The sequence below is a fragment of the Sceloporus undulatus genome, chromosome 1 (genome assembly GCF_019175285.1).
Source record: "Sceloporus undulatus isolate JIND9_A2432 ecotype Alabama chromosome 1, SceUnd_v1.1, whole genome shotgun sequence".
Taxonomy (NCBI): Eukaryota; Metazoa; Chordata; class Lepidosauria; order Squamata; family Phrynosomatidae; genus Sceloporus; species Sceloporus undulatus.
In genome coordinates, this window is record NC_056522.1 from 382,474,038 (window position 1) to 382,489,107 (window position 15,070).

Consider the following 15,070-nt stretch of genomic DNA (forward strand, 5'->3'; position numbering starts at 1 on the left):
GGAGGAGGGCAAACGTTGTCCCCATCTTCAAAAAGGGGAAAAAAGAGGATCCCAACAATTATTGTCCAGTTAGTCTGAGATCAATCCCAGGAAAGATTCTGGAGCAGATCATTAAACAGAGAGTCTGTGAAGATCTAGAAGGCAATGCCATCATCACAAAAAGTCAACATGGGTTTCAGAGAAAGAAGTCATGCCAGACAAACCTAATCTCTGATAAAATGACCATCTTGGTAGATGAAGGGAATGCTGTGGATATAGTATATCTGGATTTCACTAAGGCCTTTGACAAAGTTCCCCATGACATTCTTGCAAACAAGCTGGTAAAATGTGGACTAGACAAAGGAACTGTTACATATTGAAGAGGGAGCAAGCTTGTTTTCTGCTGCTCCAGAGAACAGGACCCAGAACAATGGATGCAAGCTCCAGGAAAAGAGATTCCAGATCAAAGTGTAGGAGGAACTTTCCTGAGAGTAAGGGCCTGTTCGCCCGTAGAATGCACTCTCTCGGCGGGATAGAGTCTCCTTCCTTGGAGGTCTTTAAACAGAGGCTGGATGGCCATCTGTCAGGGATGCTTTGATTTGGATTTCCTGCATGGCAGAATGGGGTTGGACTGGATCAGGGCCCTTGCGGTCTCTTCCAACTCTACGATTCTATGATTCTATGATCATCTGATTTCTTGACTGCAGGCTCCATTTGGATCAGTGTTAGATCCAAGGGATGGGGACTCCTTTCTTGGCAGCCCTGGAAGTCTTCAAAGAGTGCCATCATGTCCATCCTCATTCTTCTCTTCTCCAGGCTAAACATGCCCACCTCTCTTCATAGGTTTTGTCTTCCATCCTTTTTTATCATCCTCTCATTGCCCTTCTCTGAACTCATTCCAGCTTCTCTATGTCTTTGTCAAAACGAACTGCCCAGAAACTGACTTAGCACAGAACATTCTGCTCCGTCTCCAGAGAACTTGGGGAGTCAGGCAATAAAATCAGTCGGGGAAAATAAATCACAATAACTCTTAATCTAACAGTCTAAAAACATATTAAATCATTTATCATTTAAAAACCAGACAATTTAAAACCTGTTAAAGCAATTTGAAATAACGCTGACCTTAGCGCTGCTGGAAATTGGATGCAATCAGTCCAAATGCAGTGTCTTTGCTCTAAGGTTGCACATCGCTCACGGTTCTGCGTGACGTGGAGCTGCACTGAATCATAGACCCATAGAATCCTAGAGTTGGAAGAGACCCCAAGAAGGGCCCTGATCCAGTCCAACCTCTTTATTCTGCCACGCAGGACCTCTCAGTCAAAGCGTCCCATTTTAACAGATGGCCAACCAGCCTCTGTTTAAAGGCCTCCAAGGAAGGAGACTTCATTATACTCCAAGGGACTGAGTGCCACTGTCAAGCAGCTCTGACTGTCAGGAAGTTGCTCCGAATGTTGAGCTGAAATCCCTTTTCCTGGAGATTCCATCCATTGCTCCGTTTACTATTCTCTGGAGCATCAGGAAAAAAGCTTGCTCCCTCCTCAAAGTGACATCCCTTCAAATATTTAAGCAGGTGCTTTGATTGAGAATTCCTGCATGGCAGAATGGGGTTCGACTGGATCAGGGCCCTTGGGTTCTCTTCCAACTCTAGGATTCTATGATTCTATCTTCCCATAAAACTGCCTTATTTGTCTGGTCCATTGGTCACTCTGAGTTAAGCTGGACTTAGGCCTGGCAGACCCACCTGCGGCTGACCTTTGTGCCCTCATTGCCCTTTCTATCTCTCTTTCCAATCTCCTTCCACCCCTGAAGCTTATCCTCCACTTTTGCAGTTATTTTATTTCCCAGTATTTAGTGCTACAGCCCTTGCCCTGGGAAGAACCGTGTCTCTTTGCGCGCATTAAGCCGCTGTGGAAGCTGCCCTCTGTGGCGCCAGGTGCCTGGGAATCCCGGCCCTTGGCAGCCACCTCTCTGCCCAGCAAAGTGCTCTTTGCAAAGCATGCCGCCATGTGATCCTGTTTGTATGTGCTGTTCTTGTTGAGCCTGGGATGCTGCGCCAGGGCCTTAATGCACTTCAGCCTGAATTATTCATGGCCCTCGGTGCGGCGGCTGAAACACTTCTCTCCGCTTTCTGTGGGGTTTCTGTTGGAGCCATTCCAGGCCTCCTGCCTCCAACCCAGAGGCAGCACAATGGAGGCCTCTCTCCTCTTTCTCCGCTGCGTCAGCTGGCACCTCTTCCTCTTTCTGCATTACCAGGAATATAAATGGCAGGGGTTCAGCCGGTCACGACCCGTTGGCAGGATCTGGGGCTGCCTTTCAAGCGAACGCGGCTTCGGCAAACATTAATTCCCAGCCGCAGAGATGCTTTGCTTAGCATTTTCCAAATGGCTGGACGCAACCAATTCGACCGGAGCCCAAGCCGGGGTTTCCTCCTGGACCTCCAAAATTTTGCCTTTCATCATGAGAGCAAGATCGGCCAGAGGAAAACAACCTCAATTCGGATGTTTTCAGGGGTGGCTGCGTCGGCCATGCTGCCAAATCACAAAATCTCAAATCCACAAGTAGAGTCCCCTTTATTGGGACAGCTCCAAGACATAAAATGCATCATGCAAGATTTCAAAGCTTCAGCCAGCATCTATTTTTAATCTCTGGCCTGGTACAGATGGGCCCGATGCAGTGTGCTGGTGCCGTGCTAGGATTATGGGACCGCATGGCAACCGCATGGTCCCTAACCCTAACACATACGGAGTGCATGATAATGGTGCGCTCTGTGCACATGGGCGCTGCCATTATGACGTCATGGCCGTGCTGTGTCCAAACGGCACAGCGCACCATGACATGTTTGCGCAGCCCCAGGCCGCTTATGGCAGCCTAACTGCGGCACGAGAAGGAGCTCCAAAACGGAACTCTTTCTGGTGCGCACCTCGTTCCCACAGCCACCAAACGGCAATGGGAATGGTGCCAGGGAGAAAGGGGCCAAGCAGCCCCTTTCTCCTCTGGCTGCGGCTGTTGGGGTGTCCTGGAGTATAAAGCCTCAAGGACACCCCTTTTCCACGCCACGGGGAAGTGGTATTTTGCCGCTTCTCCATGGCCTGGAAAAGCACCTGGCTGGAGCTGCAGTGGCTGCCGGTGAGGCTGCCCTGCTTCCAACCTGGCAAGAAAAGGGGCAGCTGTGGACCACCCCTTTTCCGCAGTCTGTACCACGCCAGAGTAAGAAGCCTTGAGGCCCGGCTGATACTAGTTTAGGATGAGTAAACCTTGTGCTGGCTCTGTCTCTGCGTCTCACCCAGCTCTAACGCCTCTGTCCTCCGCTCTCTGAATGCAGACAGGATCAAAATTCAAGATGTTCTGAATAGAACAGAAAGTGGGACCAAAGCTAACAAAATGAAATGTAAGGTACTGCACTTAGGGCAGAAAAACAAAATGTATAGATATAGGATTATGGGGGACACCTGGCTGAATGAAACTATGGCCCCATACAGACAGGCCAAAATAAAGCTGCTTCGGGTCACCTTGGAGGTATGCTGTTTAAATGATGCATGCGTCCTAAGAGTCCGGAAGCCGCGCCAAAGTCCTAAATCCTTTTGTGATTTTTATGTTATTGCATTTTATTATCCTGCTCTCATTGCAAAGAGGGGGATAGGATGGATCTTTTTAAAGTTACTTTTCCCAGGAGCGGCAGTATCAGAGAAGACTTGCACCCAGAGCTCAAGATGTTCCTCAGTGGTGTTCCTCAATGGGCTTCTTCATGCTCAAAAATGGAGCACATTTTGGAATCCCTCCTGGACAGATGTTTAAAATGTAGGACAGATCCTGGACAAGGAGGGCGTCTGGTTTCCATGATCTAGGACAAGGGGTAGTAGACACATTTCTTGAAGGGGAACAGTGAACGTTGAGTTATTTAACAGACTTCTTAGCCATGCTCAAAATGGAGGACATTTTGGAATCCCTCCTCAACAGAAGATTGAAATGTAGGACAGATCCTGGAAAAGGAGGACATCTGGTCCCCATGATCTAGGACAAGGGGTAGTAGACATATTTGGTGAAGGGAAACAGAAAACATAGCGTTACTCAATGGTCTTCTCAGTCAAGCTCAAAGTAGAAGACATTTTGGAATTCTTCTTAGAATCATAGATTCATAGAGTTGGAAGAGACCGCAAGGGCCATCCACTCCAACCCCCAGCAATGTAGGACACGTCCTGGAAAAGGAGGACACCTGGTCACCATTATCTAGGACAAGGGATAGTAGACATATTTCTGGAAGGGGTATAGCAAATGTTGTGTTATTCAATGGGCTTCTCAGTCAAGCTCAAGACATTTTGGAATTCTTCCTGGACAGAAGGTTGAAATGTAGGACACACGCTAAAAAAGGAGGACAACTGTCACCTTGCACTTTCTAGATTAACTGACTCGATCAATGAACCAACACTTGCCCTGAGTCTGCAAAAGTCTGATGAGAGGGTGCCTTGGAGGTCTCTTCTGAATGGGGTCCGAGTCAAAGCCAACTTGACTTTGCAAGGAGCAGCGACAGGAGGAGACCCATCTGCCCTCTTCTGCTCCTTCGCTGGGGAGGCCCCGATCCCCCACAGCCTCCAAGAGATGCACTTCTGGGGTTTTCCTCTGCAAAGGGATCTGCCAGCAGCCCTTCTTGAGCTAAGAGAGTAAAGGTTAATTTGCGCCGTGTAATTAGAAGTGTCATATTCAATAGCACTTTCTGATCCTTTTAAAGGAGAGAATTAAAAATAATTTGGGGGCAATATTTTCCTATCGATTCACGCTTCGTAATATGGATCAGACGATTAGCTGTCCTGAAAAGCAGAGGAGGTGGAGAAGGAGGGAAGGAGAGAGAGGGATCGGAGGAAAAAGAAGAAGAGGAAGAAGAATCCTAGCATCGTAGAGTTGGAAGAGACCCCCAAAAGGGCCCTGATCCAGTCCAACCCCCTTCTTCTGCCATGCAGGAACTCCCCATCAAAGCATCTTCTGTGACAGACAGCCATCCAGCCTCTGCTTAAAGACCTCCAAGGAAGGAGACTCCACCACAGTCTCCAAGGGAACATGTTCCACTGGCGAACAGCCCTTACATCCAAAATTAGGAAGCGATTCCTCCTAATGTTGAGGTGGAATCTCTTTTCCTGTTGCTTGCATCTATTCTTCTGGGTCCTATTCTCTGGAGCAGCAGAAACCAAGCTTGCTCCCTCCTCAATGTGGCATCCCTTCAAATACTTAAACAGGGCTGTTACATGACCTCTCAACCATCTCTTTGGTCTGCCTTATAGGGGTCCCTTGTTTGCACCCAGAAGGAAGCCCCACTGACTTCAATGCACTTCCTTCCAGGTGTATGAGGGCAACTGCAGCTATGGTTGCCATTTGTCTGGAAAGTCCCAGACTGAATGGACTAAAAAAGAAGATGCCGCAGCCAGCTGGGCCAGTAGAAGCAGTAAAGCCCAGACCTCTCCTTCCCTGCAACCCAATGCGTAAGTTAAGATCTTGCAGTGGCAACGAAGCAGGAAACCATGCAAGAAGCCTGGCACTGAAGGGAGTGTAGTCTGGCCACTGCCTCTCCGCTTCTCCCAACAGCCCCAGAAGGTGGGAAAGGAAAGGAGGCGAGCAGAGGGGGCCTTGTGTTGTGCAGCGATTGTGTTGGTGGCATGAGCCTAGGGCTGGGCATCATGCAGGAACCTGGCCTCCAAGCAGCCTCTCTCTGGGGAAGCCCTGCGCTCTTTGCACCCACTGCAGGGGGAAAGGATGAAGAAAGGGCTCTTCACTTGGGACGATATTCAGCCACGTTGACCCTAAAACAAAATGCAATAAATGTCAAATTAAGCCACTCTGAGAGTCTTTGGGGCTATCCAGACTGGGCTAAAAGGTGGCAGATTCAGGAACAGCGTCTTGATGACGCATGCCCTGTTAAGGAAAAAGCAACATGGGACATACAGTAAGAGAAATAAAACTTGTATGTGAGAGTCAGAGTGACTCAGCAGAAGCCAATAGAGAACCACACAGGTGTAAATGATAATACAATTAACAAGTCCTGAATGCCAAGGACAAGAAATGCATAGTGGATAATTGGACACACCTGACAATTGTTAAGTGGTCAAGGCTGAGGTGATGAAATCATTAATTGTGGGATGAACAAGGAGAACCAATGGGAATGATGTACACGCCTACTGGGTGGAAACAGACCACAGTGGGTGGTACCATGCATTGACTATAATAAGGACTATACATCCCAATGTATTTTGTGGGTTGTAGTTGTGGGTAGTAGAGTGAGGAGTTGAGTATTGTTTGGAGTTGTATATAGTAGAATAAAGTAGATCTTTTATATAAGACTACTGAGTTGTCTGGTGTCTTGGGTGAAGCTACAAGAACCAGCAGGACCCTGGTGAAGACTTCTGTGGAAGCAAGAGAGAGAAGGCTTGGAGAGTTTGTCGGGGTCTTCAGCCAGTTCTCTGCAACTCTTGCAAAGATACAACAACTGACCAAAACTGGTCAGCGTGGTGCACAACCAGGTGGTGAGTTCCAGGCCAGGTGAAGAGCCACAACTCCCATCATCCCTGACATGCCCGACTCCGTCCTCCCAGGCTGCCCTGACACTGCACACCACTCCAAACCGCACACAGCATCATGACGCACCTCCGGCGCTGCATCTAAATGACACAGCACCAAAGGAGCGCCATACAGCCACACCACCACAGTTATGGCACCCTTGGGAGGGTGCAAAAAGGAGCTGCTTTTTGCGGCTCCTTTTTGCGCCCTCCGGAGGCCAGATCAGGGCTTTGGCGCGAGGTTGCCATGGTCCCGATCTGGCTGAAGAAGGGACGGCTGCATGGCACCCCTTCACGGCTGTAGGTACAGCCCCTTTGTGGCTGAAGAGCGGGGTATAAATGTTAGGGCGTGGAAAGACGCGCTGTGTCCACCATGACCACCTGCAGAGTTGAACCACGTCGACAGGACGCCAGGGAGAAGGAATCTGAAGAGATGTCTGCAAAGGTATTCAGGCCAAGAAGGAGAATATTCCTTCACCACTGCAAACGGCCTTGAGCTCTACATGAGGGCTTTAATACATAAGTTACTTCAATAAATAAGTTACTTTGCCAACAAAATCAACCATAACAACAAAGCAGTTACTCTTACACCAACTGTCCTAACTGACACACTCTCTCAGAAGGACTGTTGAGAGCGACGGTTGACAGTGATGCCCTGTTTCAAGGCTGAGACATATAACTGCCCCTAGAGCTGTCAATAGCCTCCGCAACAGCGCCCCTAGTGGCCACATCCATGTCATTTCCTCAGACCTGATTCAACATTGTCCTCCTGACAATAAATACAGCAAATAAATAACATAACATAACCTCCACAAAACAGTGATGCTTTTATTCGGCCAATGAAAATGGACAAAATACATACTGAGGTTGAACCATCATGGCAGGAAAGGTGCAATGATTAATGTGCTGAATCTGCATAAGCAAAAGGCAAATTAATAATAGGAGAGCCATCATTTTTTAGTGGTTTGAGCGTTGGCCTATGACTCTGGAGACCGGAGTTCGAATCCTGGCTCAGCCTTTTAAACCCATTGGGTGACAATGGGCAAGTCACACTCTCTCAGCCTCGGAGGATGGCCATGGCAAACCCCTTCTCAAGAGACTTGCCAAGAAAACACCTTGACAGGTTCACCATAAGTCGGAAATGACGTGAAGGCACCCAACAACAACAACAACAACGGTGAAAATAATTGACGTAATATGCAAAGCAGGTGGCCAGATATGAGGGAGAGGAACAGGGCAACCCCAAAGGGCAGCCCAGTTTGGGGCTTTGGAGCTCCTTCCCTGGGGAAGCGCTCCCTCCGTCGGCAAGTCAACACTCTTCCCAGGCTTGGCTTTTAGAAGCCGTCTGGAGTCGGCTGTTTTAGTGGATTTTAATTTTATTTTATATCTCAGCTTTGGAAATATGATATAAACATGTATATTTATCTCCACATGGAAGCTTTTGTATAGTCTTTCATCTGTATTGTTTTGCACATGCTCTTAGCTGCCTGGAATCCCATCATCGGGAGAAAGGCCAGATATAAAGGAAGAAAAGGAAGGCCTGTGCCGCGCAAGTTACATGTTCCTTTTTGTGCCCGGAGGCCATGCTGGTCCTTCATGTTGGATATCCTTTTGCTCCTCCAGAACTCCTTTAGTTAGAATAAAGCTTTAAAAAAAGATATAGATGAAGAAAATAAGAGGTAGAGGAGGAGAAAGGGGGGAAGAAGAAGGAAAAGTTGTATCTGGGCTTTTTGTTGTCCGAATGGGATCACACACACGCAAACACACAAAGACACGCTCCGTGGCTGGGGTCCTTGTGTCTCCACTTGTGGGCAGAAAATGTTTTGAAGGCAAGAGGCGGCTGGAGGGAAGCCAGTCGGAGGAGATGACAGCCGCACGGAATACATGCCCCTGCGGAGAGGCAGCATTTGGGGACATTGCTTTGACACATCTACCTCTGTCCCTCTGCAGAGGATTCGGGTCTCTTTGGAGGCCTCTTTTTCAGAGGGTCACCATGCATCAAAGCCAAATTGATGGCAAGTAACAACAATCCGACTGATGTTGGATCTTAGCCACTGATTCCCACGAGAGCCTTGGAAAACTGCATGTAAGTTTAAGCACAACTGCTTAAAAGGCTATGAGCAAAAGAATCCAAAGTGGTGCCTGAAATCAGGATGAGAACGCAAAGGACAAGAGGAGGAAAGGAGGCTGGGGAGGAACAAATAAATTAGGGGGGAATCTCATGTCCCCAAGGAAGGAAATATGGATGACCTGAGCAACCGGCAATTGTGGTTTGTTCACCTTCCTTCCTAAAGGCTCTTTGGGGAGAGGCAGCAGGTGAAGGCCTCCTAAGGGGAGTCCCCAGGCCTTTCATCTCTCTCTCTCTCATATATATCTATATATACCCCCCTGAAGATCTTGGAGCTGTGGAAGCCATTCCCTCCTCCTCCTCCTCGTGGCTGAGCTGTCAGGATGGCTTGGCGAGCAGCAATTGATTCCTCCCTGCGTTCACTTTGATTCAATCTCAATCTCTTCTCGGTCGGCTGGAGAGGGACTGCATCCCAGGCACTTGCAGCTGCTGAAAAAGGCGGAAGTTGCAGCGCCACAGGAGCCCGTTTCCTTAAAGTTTTCTCAATTTAAACAAGCAGTAAATCTAGTCGTCGGAGCAGACAACATTGACTTCCACCCGAGGGGCAAGGCTGGGTTGGGGTTTATTTCTCACTCCATTTTGCGTTCAGAAGCTTCGGCAAAGAGAGGGAGATCTTCACTCTTCTGCAGAAATGCCAAAGTGCAAAGAGAGAGTGAATGCTCTGGAAGAGGATTCGGAGCAATGGGTTACCTGGCATGTTTGGCATCCGGTGCGGATCATTTTTTAGTAACCCTCTTTCTTCTTTTGGGTATGTCTGCATTAAAAGGGAGAAGAAGGAAACGGTAGGGCCTTTGCATGGAGAAAATGGCAAAATGCTAACAGAAGACAGAGAAAAGGCAGAGTTACTCAAGACCTTCTTTGCCTCCGTCTTCTCAGAAAAGGCAAAGGCTGCTCAACCTGAGGATAATGGAGCAGAGGACAGAATAAGTAAAGAGATAGTAGAGGAATACCTTGTTAATCTAAATGAATTTAAGTCTCCAGGACCAGATGAACTACATCCAAGGGTACTAAACAACAACTAAAGGAACTGGCAAATGTAAACAACAACTAAAGGAACTGGCAAATGTAACACCGGAGCCATTGGCAATAATCTTTGAGAACTCCTGGAAAACAGCAAGGGAAGTAATACTGCTACTCTATTCTGTCTTGGTCAGGCCTCACTTGGAATATTGTGTCCAGTTCTGGGCCCCACAATTCAAAAAGGACGTTGAGAAACTGGAGCCATGTGTCCAGAGGAGGGCAACTAAAATGGTGAAGGGTCTGGAAACCATGAAGCCCTATGAGGAACAACTCAGGGAGTTGTTTAGCCTGGAGAAAAGAAGGTTAAGAGGTGATATGAGAGCCCTGTTTAAATATTTGAAGGGATGTCCTATTGAGGAGGGAGCAAGCTTGTTTTCTGCTGCTCCAGAGACTAGGACCCAATGGAGCAATGGATCCAAGCTGCAGGAAAAGAGATTCCAGCTCAACATTAGGAGGAACCTCCTGAGAGTAAGGGCTGTTCGACAGTGGAACACACTCCTTACTAAGACTGTAGTGGAGTCTCCTTCCTTGGAGGTCTTCAAACGGAGGATTTCCTGCATGGCAAAATTGGGTTGACTGGATGGCCTTTGCGGTCTCTTCCAACTCTATGATTCTATGATTCTATGTTTCTATGACTGGAGGAGGGCAAACGTTGTCCCCATCTTCAAAAAGGGGAAGAAAGGGGATGCCAACAATTATTGTCCAGTTAGTCTGAGATCAATCCCAGGAAAGATTCTGGAGCAGATCATTAAACAAAGAGTCTGTGAACCTCTAGAAGGCAATGCCATCATCAAAAAAAGTCAACATGGGTTTCAGAGAACAAGTCATGCCAGACAAACCTAATCTCTTTCTTTGATAAAATTACCATCTTGGTAGATGAAGGGAATGCTGGGATGTGTAGTCTTGATTTCACTAGGCTTGACAAGGTCCCCATGACAGTCTTGCAAAGAAGCTTGTAAATGTGGGCTAGACAAAGGACTGTTAATGGATCTGTATTGGTTGACCGGCCGAAGCCAAGGGTGCTCAAAAATGGCTCCTTTTCATCCTGAGAGATGACCAGTTGGGTCCCACAGGCTCTGTCCTGGTCGTAGTGGGGGACTCCTTGCTGAGGGGTACAGAAGCAGTGATATGTAGGCCTGACAAGAGTCTCGAGGGTGTGTTGTCTTCCAGGTGCAAAGATCCTGATGTGACAGAGAGGCTGGAAAGACTGGTCAAGCCTACTGACCACATACCCCTTCCTTTTGGTCCACGTGGGAAACTATGATACTGCAGACACGCCTTCAGAACATCAAAAGGGATTACGAGGCGCTTGGTGGAAGGCTGAAAGGAATGGTGTACAGGTTGTCATCTCGTCTCTTCTGCCTGTTGAAGGGCATGTGCCAGGAAGGGAAGGGAAAATAGCGGATGTGACACAAATTGGCCTGGATGACAGAATTTGGAGCATACTTTCAAATTTGCAGATGACACCAATTAGGAGGAATAGCTAATACTCCGGAGGATAGAATCAAGATCCAAAATGTCCTAAATAGACTAGAAAGCTGGGCCAAAGTCCAAAGAAATTCAAACGGGAAATGTGGTATTGCACCTAGGGCAGAAAAATGAAAAGCACGATATAGGATTATGGAGGACACCTGGCTGAATGAAACTACGTGTGAAGGGATCTGAGAGTCCAAGTAGACCACAAGTTGAACATGAGTCAACAGTGCGATGCGGCAGCTAAAAGGGCCAATGAGATTCTAAGCTGCATCAACAGAAGTCTAGTGTCTAGATCGAGGGAAGTCATTGTGCCACTCTATTCTGCTTGATCAGTCCTCACCTGGAATAATCCTGTGTCCAGTTCTGGGCCCCACAATTCAAAAAGGATGTGAGAAACTGGACATGTTGCACAGCCCCTCTCTTCCTCCCGGCCAGCAGGACCCCAGACCCAAAAGCTGCCCCTTGCCTTCACTGCACCAAGCTGAACACACCAGCTGCTCCCATAACTTTCCTTCTAATGTTCAGTCACAATATCCCTGTATCTGCAACTTCAAACCATTAGACCTCATCTCTTTGAAGCAGCAGAGAACTGGTCTGCCCCATCCTCTCAGTGGCAACCCTTGAGGCATTTAAAGTATACAGTCCTGTCACATTCAGCCTTCTCTTCCCCAAGTTGAACAAGCCCACCTCTTTCCATCCTCTGTTTTGTCCTCCATCTCTCTTTTTATCCTTGGCTCTGTTGTCTGAACTTGCTCCAGCCTGTCTCTATCCTTCTTAAAATGAGGGGCCCAGAACTAAACACAGCGGTGGAGTCTCCTTCTTAGAAGGCTGTCTTAAGCAGAGGTTGGATGGCCACCTGTCAATTGGGTGCTTTGATTGAGAGTTCCTGCATGGCAGAAGAAGGGGGTTGGACTGGATCAGGGCCCTTTTGGGGTCTCTTCCAAATCTAGGAGTCTATGATTTTATGACTCGAGATGAGGCCTGACCAGCACCAAATATAATAGGACTAGACTTTCCCCCCAACTATGTTTCCAAGTAACTTCTTCACAGCCTTTGAAGGCCCCAAGAGAACCCCTCCAAAAAAGGCACCCAACATCTTAATATTTGAAACAAGACCCAGCCGTCATAGATCATAGAATCACAAGAGCTGGAAGAGACCACAAGGGCCAACATCAACGAAAAGGTCTCCTATACCAGAATATGGTTGCTTATCCCCTCTACCCCTCGGGACCCCAACTGGAGTACCTCGGTTGACCCATGGAGGATGGCATGGGGATTTGTCCACCCCTGGTCTAGAGGAAGGAGAGTTGCTACCAGTCTTGAAGCCAGACGTGACACGACGAAGAGCCCAAACACCGGGCCTCCTCCAGCCGGAAGGGAAGACGTTCCCGCTCTGTTCCTTGATAAGGGCAGGGTGATTGGAGTGACACAAACCTCATTAAGTCCCTTCTAATTAGCAAAGCAGCGCTAGTGGAGAGCCGGGAGGCATCTCCTGTGTCAGGGCTGGTGACTGAGTGCTGCACACAAGCCTTTCTTCTTTTGCTTCTGCTGCTTTGAGCCTCTGATGCCTCCCTTTCTGTCTCCCTGGATGGTTCCTTTGATCATAGAAGGTTGGCATCCTTGTGCGCCATCAGTCAGCTTCAACTTATGGGAACTCTCTGAGTGGGAAGCAACTTGAAGGCACCAACAACAACACAACAACAACCACAACAACAACAAACAACAGAGAAGCAGCAGAGGGGGAAAGGGGGACATAGCCCATTCCCTGCCTGCTTGTTTTCTTCTCCAAATTGCCCCAGTGCCTGCCACTGAGGTTTTGCCTGCACCTGCCCTTGCGCAATGAGGGGCCACCTGAGCAGGCAATGAAAGTCCCCCTCCACCAGCCCTTTTTCTGAGACCAAGCTGCTCCTGGACAGAGATGCCATGCGAGGAACAGCCAGAGGCCCCGAACCAGCCTCGAATGCAGCTTTCACTGGGCAGATCTGCCTTGCCACTCGCTTGGGACCGTGCCAGGCTCAGTTCCTGCCCTGAGATGGATCTCAAATGTCTCTCCCAGGACACTGGCTTCTGGCTCAGGCTTGGAGAGGCCACCCAGGTGGTCAGAGGGTCACATAATGAACGAGACGACACGTGAACTTGGGATCTAGGAGTCCAAGGAGACCACAAGCTGAACATGAATCAAACAGTGTGATGCAGCAGCTAACAAGGCCAATGCAATTTTAGGCTGCATCTTAGAGTTATAGTGTCTAGATCAGAGAAGTAATAGTGCCCACTGTATTCTGCTTTGGTCAGGCCCCACCTGGAATACTGTGTCCAGTTCTGGGCACCACAATTCAAAAAGGATGTTGAGAAACTGGAGCCATGTGTCCAAAGGAGAGCAACTAAAATGGTAAAGGTCTGGAAACCATGAAGCCTCTGAGGAACGACTTAGGAGGACTGGGGATGTTTAGCCTGGAGAAGAGAAGGCTAAGGGTGTGTATATGATAGCCCTGTTTAATACTTGAAGGGATCCATATTGAGGAGGGAGCAAGCTTGTTTTCTGCTGCTCCAGAGAACAGGACCGGAACAATGGATGTAAGCTACAGGAAAAGAGCTCCAGCTCAACATTAGGAGGACCTTCCTGAGAGTAAGGGCTGTTCAACAAGGGAACACACTCCTTTGGAGATTTTGGTGGAGTCTCCTTCCTTGGCGGTTCTTAAGAGATGCTAGATGACCATCTGTCAGGGATGCTTTGATTGTGATTTCCTGCATGGCAGATGGGCTTGGACTGGATCAGGGCCCTTCCAGCTCTATGATTCTATGATTCTTTGATTCTGCATTAGGTGCTCCATTGCTTCTTCTCATTGCTTTCCTTTTGTGGGGAGAAGCAGACTGTGGACTGGGCCTGCCGGGCTCTTAAGGTTTTGGGCACCTATCTACTATGTAGCAGCCAGCTCAAGGAAGGCGTGGGGAATCCCACCTGCCCAAAGAGGGGCCCTGGACCCATCAGCCCTGCCTGACTGGCCCAGCCCCTCCCAAGAGAAGGGACCCCTGGCAGGGCTGATGTTCTGCACCTCTGAAGAACACGACCCAAAGACCGGCACAGCTGCCGTTGGCACACGGACTTTGCTCCTGTGTGACGGCTGGCCCACGGCTGGGCAGTCTGTGCTGTGGGTGTGCGGAAAGAGTGCGCTTGGACGCTGCCAGCCTGGACAAGAGACCGGACGCAATTTAGGCTTTGGCTTGTTCCTGCTCATTGCCAGCCAAGGCTGCAGCCACTGTCCATCGCCCCAAGGAAAACGGCCCTCCTCCTGCTCCTCCCACTTATCTCGGCACAGCATCTGGCTCCCATTCTGCTCTTCCACACCGCAGTCCAAGCGGCGCCACAGACTTACACTTCTCGGAGCCAGAGCCCTCGCGTTCTCCGCCACCACCTCTGTGCCACGCCATGTGCCACGACCGGCTGCTCCTTCTGCAGAAAGGCAAACAGGGTGGGCTGCTCAGGAAAGGCTTTGGGATGCCCTCCAACCCAAGGGCATTTCGTCCACCACAAGAGAGCAAAAGATTGCCCAGCAATGGCTCCTCTTCTCCATCCTGAGGGAAGTGGCCAGTGGCAGTGTCCAGTGGGTTCTTTCCTGGGCCCAGGCTTTCAACCTCTTATCAGTGACTTGGTCAAAGGAATAGAGCGCATACTAATCAAATTTTCAGATGACACCAAATTAGGGGGAGCACCTAACACCCCAGAGGACAGGATCAACATTCAAAGTGACCTGAGTGGCTTGAAAGCTGGGCCAAAGCTAACAAAATGAAATTCAACACAGAGAATGTAAGGTTCTGTACTTAGGGCATTAAAACCTGAATGCATAGCTATGGATTATGGGGACGCACCTGGTTAAGGAGATGTACACTGTGAAGGGGATCTTGAAGTCAAATATTTAAAAAAAGG